Source organism: Apostichopus japonicus, chromosome 2, assembly GCF_037975245.1.
Source record: "Apostichopus japonicus isolate 1M-3 chromosome 2, ASM3797524v1, whole genome shotgun sequence".
NCBI lineage: Eukaryota > Metazoa > Echinodermata > Holothuroidea > Aspidochirotida > Stichopodidae > Apostichopus > Apostichopus japonicus.
This window is the reverse complement of record NC_092562.1, coordinates 6,616,617-6,628,045: the sequence shown is the minus strand read 5'-3', so window position 1 is coordinate 6,628,045 and position 11,429 is coordinate 6,616,617.

The window sequence follows — 11,429 nt, the reverse complement described above, 5'->3', positions numbered from 1 at the left end:
AACAATTCTAAATCACTCTGCATGTTTAATACTGCCTGTCTAGCTTTGGGATTATTAATATGAAGATAATTATAAGTATCAACATCAGGATCAACAACGAGATTCCAGTCCCCAACAATAATAATATGAGGGGTATTAAAATCCTCAATAACCTCCTGAATGTTGTTAAAAAAAATTGGAGTATCGTTATTAGGCCCATAAAGGACCACGAGAGTGAATGTAAGTCCTGCAGTCTCAATGACAACATACTTGGCTGCTTACTCAGTTCGAACTCACATAACGATTATTGCGCAAAAAGTAAATGTTGAAAAGATAACTATAACATTTCGAGGGACACACATTCTTATATTCCTTCAGTCTATGCTTTGATGTACCCTAACGTGTTAAGTATGGCTCGATTACTACTGTATGCAGGCGCGTATCCAGGGGGGGGGGCGTTGGGGGCGCGCGCCCCGGGTAAGAAAAAGAGGAGAGAAAAAAAGAGAGAAGAAAAAAAGGAAAAAAAGAGGGGGAAAAGAGGAAGAAGGAGAAGAAGAAAGGGAAAAGAAAAATAAGAAGGAGAGAAAAAGGAGAAAAGGAGGGAGTAGAAGATAAACGCCAAGACACCGGGAAGAGAAAGAGGAACAGTCATAATTAAAGCTCTGATCCCTATTATATACACAGGGTAGCCAGTGACGGATCGAGGATTTCTGAAGGGGCGTGCGCCTCAGCTTACCCCTTACACCGACAACTCCGTTTTTGACGTTTCCATTTTCCCTCTCTCACTAATGTAAATATATATATATATACTATATATAGTATATCATGACGCGTGTGTGTGCATGGACGCCTTACACAATTGTAAAATTGTGCTATGAAACCAACTGTGGCTGGTCTTGAACTCGGCCGAGTCGTCGGGGAACATGACTTCGGTAATAGCCCAGGATCTATTTGCGAACTGCATTAGACATATGTCTTTCGATGCAACACTGTCATGCAGAGTTAAAATGTTATACAGCGCGAACTGAATGCTAATTGTTACCCCACCCCTAGTACCATAATTCATACAATGAATCTAAAAATAAATTCCGCATGCGATTTGAGAATTGAGCACATTTCCTGTGAAGATCATGTAGTGGATCCAAAAGGATCCCCACAACCCTACGCCCACCCCTCTAATCGCTTCCCGATGAGTTACAAAACCAGACCCATCGTATACAAAAGTCTACTTGGATTATTTTTTTCCCTGATTTTTTTCTGTAGACGCCCATGCATTTCCCCAAACTAAATTTCTAAGCCCCGAGATCTAAAACTTAAGGAGGTATGGGAGCATCATTGGGTCTGGGAAATGTTGTTTCCGGCGATCTGGGAGGAGTATTTGCCAAAAATTTCTTGTACGCTACGCGCGAACCCATGGTCGCGCTCCGCTTAGATAGTATCAGAGAACAGGCACACGTCCCCACCATTATCCAAGACTGATCTGCGCCCATGCACCAATATGTTAACTGTGTCTGAAGTTTTGAAATTTCCCTGACAAACATTCCTAAACATGGAAGTTTTTCTGTATTGGCTGTCCATAGATGAAATTTTGTGCAACATTATGGGTATGTTTTGAAGTGAACTGATTTCACGAGAAGTGTGAATTTTCAAATTCTGAACGAATAATGGGCTTAAAACCTTGAAAAGTGGGGTGACGGGTATTGTGGGCCGCGACGTAGAATCACCTACAAAAACAATGATCCACAAGAGATGCGATAAGGTCGAACATGATGTGTGACTGGTGACAATCTTCAAAAAGGTTACGGATGGAGAAAAAAAATATTGCGAAAATACTTGGTTACTCAGGCAATAGTGAACATCTAGTTGGTCATTTTCAAGCCCGAGATGTGTCATTTCCGGTGATCTGGGGGGTGTCAAAACCAGAAATTTTCTTGTACGCTGCGCGCCAACCGATGGTGGCGCTCCGCTTAGATAGTAATTCGCGCCCCCCCTCCAGGGTTAGAAAATCCTGGATACGCCCCTGGTATGCATCTCATAGCCTTGTAAACTGCCTAGAAGAATTATCAGCTTTTACGTCATATCTACTGCAATTCAAATCACTCAAAATGGGAAAAGAAGAATTAAGAGTTGACATTTTACCTTGATTTCCTTCTTTTTTTTGGGGGGGGGGGAGCGAAAAGTTGTCTCGAACCGCCAAGACATAATATTATACGAGGATATGTACAGGTTCTGCACGATACGCGTTAGGCCTATACACATTTAAATGCAAATCGCTAACATAAATTCATTCGAAGTTCTCAGTTGAAATAGTGTTTATGTTACCTGGGGCATGTATACAAGAGGAAAATATCAAAACACATTTTCTTTTCTAACACCTACCGAACGTAGATTTTTTTCAAATCGTTTTTTCAAAACATTGCACAATGATTGGTTACCGATCGACTTATTCTAGTCTATAGCTTACTAATCACACAAATTATCCTACGTCGTTCTACTAAGAGAAAGCAAAGAAAGAAAAGAAAGACATCGTCCAGCTCGAGAATGCATGTGTTATTCCTAAACGGGGGACGCCATGATCAACCCTGAGAAGGACAAACGGCCCGCGTAATTTTTTTTCCTAGGAGGGTTAGGGGCAATTATCATATATAGGCGTATCCAAACCCTCGCGCATGCGTGTTACTCATACACACGCGTTACTCATTGATCGCTGTAATACACGTGTGGGCACTATGTACGCTGTACAAAGCAGTATATCTCCGCTGTACAGTTTTACACGTAATGCAGTTTGCTTTTTGGCCAAGGATTAACAAGTGAGAATTGAATAATATAAGTGATGAAACGCAGGCTAAAGAAATACAAATTAAAGCGCGATCAAATCGTCACTTCAATTACTAATTTTCTGGAGGTGTTGTGGCTAACGTAGGTGACAAATAGTCTGCGTATCGGCTGGTGATTTAATATCTGATAGTAATATCTGATAGAACTGATAGTTCATAAAAGCAGGCTTAATTTTGTATGTAGGCCTACTATATTAGTATCATGTATAGAATTTTAAAGTTAACCGTAACCTTAAAAGTTTACCGTGAAGCTAGAAATGCATGTAATGTAGGCTAGCAGATTAACATTAACCAAACCATTAAATTAATGTCCGTCGCGCACGTTGATGACAACATATGAAATCCGTACATTGTGTCTAAAATCTGGGTGTCAGTCGAATAGGTCTCCATCGCTGCATGAACGCATATGCAAAACTTGAATCGCGTCGCACACACTGTATGTACTATTACTAGCCACGAGTAACACGCATGCGCGAGGGTCTGGATACGCCTATATATGATAATTGCCCCTTACCCTCCTAGGAAAAAAAATACGCAAACGTGCCCGAAGTATGTAACCCTGAAAAGGACAAACGGCCACTTCGAAGTATACAAATAAACATGCAAGCGTTATTCCTAAACTGGAAACGCCATGGTCAACCCTGAAATGGACAAACGGCCAGTTCGAAGTATACCCAAAAAATGCATGTGTTATAGCTAGACGGGTAACGCCAATGGTCAACCCTGATAAAGGACGAACAGCCATTTCGAAGTATACCAAAAACATGTGTAAATATACGTAATGATTTACCAATGTTGCTCATGTTTTACCTCTTAAACTACGCCGGTTTTTCCTGTCATTGGAAAGCAAGATGTAACTCATTCAACTACTTAGCTAATGTAACATGAGATTTACTTCCAAGTACTAGTAACCATTCGGAACGAATAGCTTCATTTATTATGGTGAAACGGCTTCCTTTCGTCATGCAATTGTTAGTATATATTCTAATGTTATTTTATTCACTACTTGAATACCCAGATGCACTCCATTAACTTGGAGAGTATCATTAGAAGGAACAACAAACGGTTTGTCACTTAATTTATATGTGTTCTTACATAATGACATCAGCCAATATTAGTTCGTAAAAAATATATCATTTTAATGTTGAATGATGAGAAAACGTAAACAAATGTTAGCGTTCGCTATCCATGTTCGTTTGTTCTAGTCTTAGGCACAAAAATGACAAATTGTTATGAACTATGCTTTTTCCACGGGAAAGGATATTTGGCGACTGTTTTCTCCCTGGGAGAATTAAAATGTCTTCACGAATAATTATCTACCAGTCTTTACAGGACGTGATAGAGACATTTTCGTTTTCCCGGTATCGGCCAGGCTGACGTCCAAATAATGTACACACTGTGTACACGTTATACATGGCATGTTATAACGTTGCTCCAAATACGTATAATGTAGGCTAAAAATTGTGACTTCTCAACCGGCGCTTCGAATTTTTGCATCCAACTTAATACTTCAAAATTGCAGGGCCGGATCAAGGTTTTCAAAAAGGTGTGTGTGTGGAGGTGGGGTGGGGAGGGCATGGGGTTGCACCGAGGTCGTGGAAGCAGACTCCCATTTATGGGCGGTGGGGGCATACTCCCCCAGATTCAAAATGGACATGCAATGGTATACATTCTGAGGCATAGTTAGGCTGTAGATTAGGTCCATCAATAGATCTGTACACAATGTTGAAAATGGATGTAATTTCCCCTGTAATCTCTCCTTACTTGGGTGGAGGCACCATTGATTATCACTACAATGAAGTGTGTATGGAATGAAATGAAATCGGATATATAATAACTTTTACCAACCTCTCGAAAGGACACTGAGAAAAGACCTGGGGAAAGGAAGAACTTTACAAAGTAATTGTTAAGTTTCTCTTTATGACATAACGCGTTAATTAATACGGTTAGCACTTGTTCACCTCTGCTGACCTGAGAAGTCATACATTAAATCCCACACGACAAAAGCATTAGAATTTCTTGTTCATGAATATTGGATATTCGCCTAATATATGTTCAAGATGGGAATTCTTTGAAATAATTTGTCAGGGAAATCTTTATAAGGAGAAAAAAGTCATGGATCACATCTGAATAGACGATTACCGTTGAAGTGGGATTGTATAGCAGGAAATTAGCATTCGAACGAGGATATCACATGCTTCACTACTTATATATGTTTATTTTGGCCGAAACAGTGTACATATGGTAATTCACATTGTGATTCTGAAATTGTCAAAGTCGTATACGAAATTCGTTTTTGTCAAAAGCTGAATTTTCTTTTATATCGTATGTACACTGTACACGATAATGCGTAACATTCTAAAAAAGGTCAAAATATTGTAGAATCAAGGGAGTGATAGATGGACACCTTTTCTTACGGAAAAAAATCACTCTGTATGTAATAAAGTTGTCGCTGAACTTTAGACCGTTTTTGTATCACTTTACAAATCTCTTTTATTTTCTTGTGCGTCAAACCAGAGACCAATTACCTGTATCATTGATGATGATGATATCTTGTGTATAATGATCATAAACTAAGAAAGCAAAGATCCATAAAAGGAAAGCAAAAACAAACAACATTAACAATTAAAAAGGATGTTGAGTTAAGTGTATCAACTTTCCATTTCATATTAATTTATTACCTAACACGCCAAGTCTGAAACAAATTTCACCTTAATTGAAGTAAGAGCCTAGGCTATGCGAGTATACCATTGTAGCTTGTATCATTCTACGTAAACCTCCAACTGTGAGGTTTTCATTTGATGATATATTAAATCGGAAATGCATCAATGTCATGTCAGAAATCGATATAATGACGTAGAAACTAAGCTATGAAGTAACTGCACCTTGTGTCTACTGTGGGAAATCACACCGAATACCAAGAGTGTTCCCCATTTAACGACAAATGAAGTTCGGCACGCATAGATATTGAGATGCAGCGCTATTGGTTCTTTCATGTTGGTAGGTTGAATGCTGTGGTACAACATAGGTTTTTAAAGCAGGTATATGATAAAAGGCGAGTGACTCCAAATCTCTTCCTTGTTGTACGGGCAGTGCTGAGGGGAGGGGGGGTTGTATAGGCTCAATTCCCCCCCCCAGGTAATTTAGGTAGTGGCGTGAACCTTTGTGAAAGGACCAAAGGCGCCTGAATGATGTTATAGAGAAGGGTGTGTGGCCTGGGCTTGTTGAAGCCTCTTCCTAAATACACGCTGTAACTCTCAGGGTGGTGCACTTTGAGGCAACTATAAACTAGGTCTACAATTAGCTCTAGAAGCAACGTTGTGCTAAAAAATACTCTTGATCTCTTGGGTGAGGTTGATAAAAGGAGGAGGGGGTGGGGTATACAACCCTAAGAGTGTTTTAATTCTCCCCGAGCTGAATGTATAAAAGCATTTTAAAAATCCAAACCCTTCATTCGTGAACTCCACAGAGAACAAATCTACAGTTTTCGCCTTTTACGCCTCGATCCTTGACTTTATAGGTTACCTGGGAGACCGTTGTAACTATGTAGTTTGAAGGCTCCACAGGTGCTCTAACTGTACATGGTTAGACTATGTAATTCAGTCACTTTAAGTGATGAACCTCAGGGGAAGAGCATGTCGCAAACTCATCCTAAACAGTAGCCAAGACAGAAACTAGTTGGTGGATGTATCTGCCTTGACATGGGATGTAGTGCCTGGTGATTTTTGTCCCTAATAAACCACCGCACGATTCAGATCGACTTTACCTCGGGTACAGTTATTGTTACTTCAGATGAACGTTATGTCTTTAATATAGATTAATGTTGACTGCCGCCCTCTTTTCAATAGCTCCGCAGCAACAAACGCTAACAGTCAGCCCCAGCGGTGCGAAAAGTGCTTTATTTTCTTTGTAGAATATGCACGGGTTTCTTGACGTCACTCCACATTAATTTTAATATGGTAAAACTTATCATTTTCGAAGGTCAATTTCTCAGTCATAAAACCAATTTATATGTCTGGTAATAACTGAATTTGATGAAGGAAAGGTGTTTAATCCAATCGTTATTGCAAAAGACACAAAAAAGGAGTGGAAAGGGAATTTCGGCCGTATTCTCCGAACGTAAATTAACCACTTTCGAACTGTTTAAAAAAATTGGGTTTTTTTGTGCATGAATATCATCATATCCAATTTTGAAAACTAGTATATTTGCTGAATAAACTCCTTAACCACGAATGTGTATCCATTTCTCTTCAAATCATCATGTAACGAAGCCAAGTTCACGGCAAATAAATACGCACACGAATACAGGTTACGAATATAGGTTACGAGTAAAAGTGGTGACTGTCCCGTTCCACGTTGGTACGTATTGTCGAAATGCTACTACAAAGCGTGATAAAACTAATGGAATTGAAATTGCTTATATCATCGAACTCCATGCTTATATCGAATGATAAGAGGAACAATTCATGGCAGTGAAATGACTTTTCTCTGTGGATAGGGGCATAAGGACGCCTGGCGATCATGAAATACTCACTGCCAATACATCGATTTGGCACATCCACACATAACAATACATGCAAGCAATGCCATAAATCGTAACAATCGCTACTTTTAGCACTACTCGCTGAGATCAGGCACTCAACACTGGTTTGCATTTATCAACAGCAATACTTTTATTTAGAAACTCTCATGAAGATGGACCCATGCTGGTGCGCTTCCAAGTACAAGCCCTGCCACTGCAAAGAGTACAAGCCCTGCCAGTGCCCCTTCAAATTCACCCTCCTGAAATTGTACACGGAGTTGCTAGTAATCAGCTGATGGAGCCTTGATGGTATCGAGACAGGGGCCTTTTTACTGGGTATATTTTCAAGCATAACTAGTTTTGTGAAAACATGCAGATTATACAACAGGCAATTATATATGACACATTATAGGGCAGTTTGGCTTTAAAATAACCAGACAAAGCTATATTTCACCCACTGAAAAGACAGTGGTTGCCACTATGACACCACGATAAGGTCAGCTTTGAGAGACTTTTGGTCAGAGAGCTTTCTTTTATGACAACACACCTTATTTTTTTTTTGGTCTCTTTATTTCTCGTTCGTATTACATAAAACTTTGTGACGTAAAACTGTAAGAAAATAGTAACAAGAAAACAAAGCATAGCTTTTAAACACTTTGAAAAGACTTGTGGTAAAGCAGTAGAACGGCAAGTCCAGGAATGGCAGGAAAATGTGGTCGAACAGTTAAAAAGTACATGAATACAATAATATATCACCCTATATAAGATATAAGAAACAATTCATATACATATGCTCCCAGCCAAAAATTGTACCCTATAGTCTTACAGCGGTAAACTATGCGGTTATATTGGGTAAAACATGGTAAATTTGCCACGGTAGCCCTATAGAATAAAAATATGGTACATACTTATTTTACTTTAAAAAAAATGTATATACCATATTCTGTAAAACTGTTTAACCTTTATATTGTTGTCATGCTTGTTTTGACTACGGCATAATGACCAAATCTGGTGTTGTAAAATAGTATGCCATAATATACATACGTCATCATGACATACAGTATGAGTTGCTCTGTTGTATGTTTCAACTAGCCCAATTATGATACAATCAACCATCAATGGGTGAAATTTAAGGTAATTTGTGGTGTACTGATTATAATTAAGACAAGTAGGGAAAACTGTTGTGCAATTGGGATACAACTTTGGAAAATTTAGGGCAAAACTATGGTACAATTAGGGTAAAATCTTGGTACAATTACGGTAAAACTAATTGGTACAGCTTTAGGGTAAAATTGTGGTTTATTAGGGTAAAACTATATAGTACTGCCATAGTCCACATAGGGTAAATTTGAGATAAACCCATGGTGAGGATGAAATAGAAAGTGATACAAACCATGTTAAAATTGTGGTATGGTACTATGGAAAAACTGTGGTAAACCGCATCCATATAGGACCAAAATACCCAGTCAAATGTTGGTATTGTACCATAGTTTACCATGGAAAACGGGTGTTATTTTGCCGTGGTTGGTGTGAGGTATTTTTTTCCTAGGCTACACTTCAACTTTGGAGCTTGCATAATGTGTTGAAAGAAGATGAGCATTTTCTGCTCCTATATTTCAGTGCTATAGTAATATAATGGCAATGAAGTAATAGTTGTGTACACTATAGTTTGACATGGGCGTTTGTCACGAACTAAAGCAATCTACATCATTACATATACACGCAGAGCCAATACAAAGTCCTAACATCTGTATTACATAACGCTGTGTTCTGCCGTAAGTTAATACGTTGACTATGGACAAGACTAGGGCATTTCCAATCGCGAATTTGGTATCAATGAAAAGGGCATAGTCTAATCTAGCCAATTTTGCCATAAATGTGCATTATTCTCCTGTAACGAAGTCAAGTTCACGGCAAATTATACGGCACTTTTTGGAGCCATGAAAAAAGGCGCCAAATTCAATGGAGATTTATCAGAAAGTACGACAAAAATATAAATCTTTACTGTTTAATTACGAAAAATAAAAGTTGTGAGATTTAACTTACCGCGTCATGGTGGCTAGCGACGCCTTCTTTTGCGTAGTTCAAACACTTAAACCAGAGGGGTAGGGCTCAAGCAGTTTCGCGAAATTTCATACGTCTGGCCAAATTTTGGGGGCGGGGCTACAAGAAAACTGCTCTCTGAGCTCATTAACTCGCTCGTTGGGGACTGACTGTTAAGCAATAGGATCAATTGTACACGACCTCAAGTGCTTTAAGGTTATCAGTGTGCCAGTGTTATGTTGATTATGGAACGCCAATCGGACAACAGTTGCATGTACTACTACTAACTTGAAGCGCACTAATACTATTTTGTCATGTACTACTACTAATATGATATGTACTACTACTAATTTGACATGTACAACTACTAACATGAAGTGTATCACTACTAATTTGACAAGTTCTACTATACTAATTTGAAGTCTACTACTATTTTGAGATGTACTACTAGTTATTTGATATGTACTATACTGCTAATATTTAAGATGTACTACTACTTTGAGATGTACTACTAGTTATTTGATATGTACTACTGCTAATATTTGAGATGTACTACTACTAATTTGAAGTGTACTACTACTAATTTGAGATGTACTACTACTTATTTGAGATGAACTACTACTAAATTGATATGTACTACTAATAATTGGAGATGTACTACTACTAATTTGAGATGTACTACTACTTGTTTGTAATGTATTACTACTAAGTTGACATAAACTACTACTAATTTGTCATGTACTACTACTAATTTGAAGTGTACTTCTACTAAATTCATGTGTACTTCATCTAAATTGTCACGTACTACTACCAAAGTCAATGCATTACCTCTAAAACTACTTCATTATAGCGATGGCGCTATACACAATTTGTGTGCCGAATTATGCAAACGTATCGAAGACTTTGACCCAATGAGAAAACGCGAGAAATTCACCTGCACAAGATATTTCTCAAAATACTATGAAGAGGAGGAGACGTGACTTACAGTTGAGAAAAGAAGACTTAAATTTGAAATAGAACGATGAGGTGCTACCGTCCTAAAGCTAGACTACCTAGACTTTTTCTCTATGCTAGGCAAAGCTGCGGCCAGGCCTATGCTGTAATTTAAGCCTAAATGTTAATGTTCGGCATAAATTATATTCCAAACTTGCTATTTGTTTAAATGATACATAGGGTGGCATACTCCTATTAGCGTCTATATCAATCCGCCCTGCAAATGTTCTCCTTCAGGAAAAATTGCCAATAAGGAGCAGAACAACCTTTTGCTATGTTATCAATTAGGATCTGCTTTTTGTGACTTGGATGTTAAAGAGCATGAATGTAAGCACATCTGGAGCAAAAATTGGGTCCATTGAGGAAATTTTAGACCAGTTTAGCCCTCCCAGGAGCAGCGTACGATTTTTTTTTACGAATGAGTATAAAGATGTTTGTTTACAAGTGACGAAAATTTCAGGTTCTTGTAGCAAAAAATCTGCTTAGTCATGATACAAAAAATTAATAGTGACATGAAAGGCCAACTTGTCAGCTATCCTGTGATGGGTAGCGCTTAGCTATTGAGAACTTTGATCTAGACTTAGAGACCACATTACTTTTGTGATTAAGTGTGTTAGTCAATTGGGCTTTTAATGGGCGTTTGCTACCACAGATCTAGTACCTCCTGCATTTTAGGAGTTTCAAAATTGGCCTAAATATAGGCCTACTAGTTCAGGGATTAATTCAGTGCATACTTAATGTCTCAATGTGTGTTTGCTAAATTTTAACGTCGACCCTTTCAGCTTACTGCCCTAAAAGCTCAGTCAAAATGACACCGTTCTATGCAATTTTCATATTAATAATCATTATATTTATTGAGTTATCTCTCGTTAAACATTTTGAGCTAAATAAAATTCGCCAGATTGTTTAACGAGTCCATAGATTCTACAAACTTCAAAATTTGCAATCCTCGCCCAACATATCATGCGCCAATCAAATCTCTCTGCTTTGTTTACGACCGTTAGGCCTATGCTTACTTTCACTTTCGTGGTTAGCCTATGTTAGGTCAATTCTCT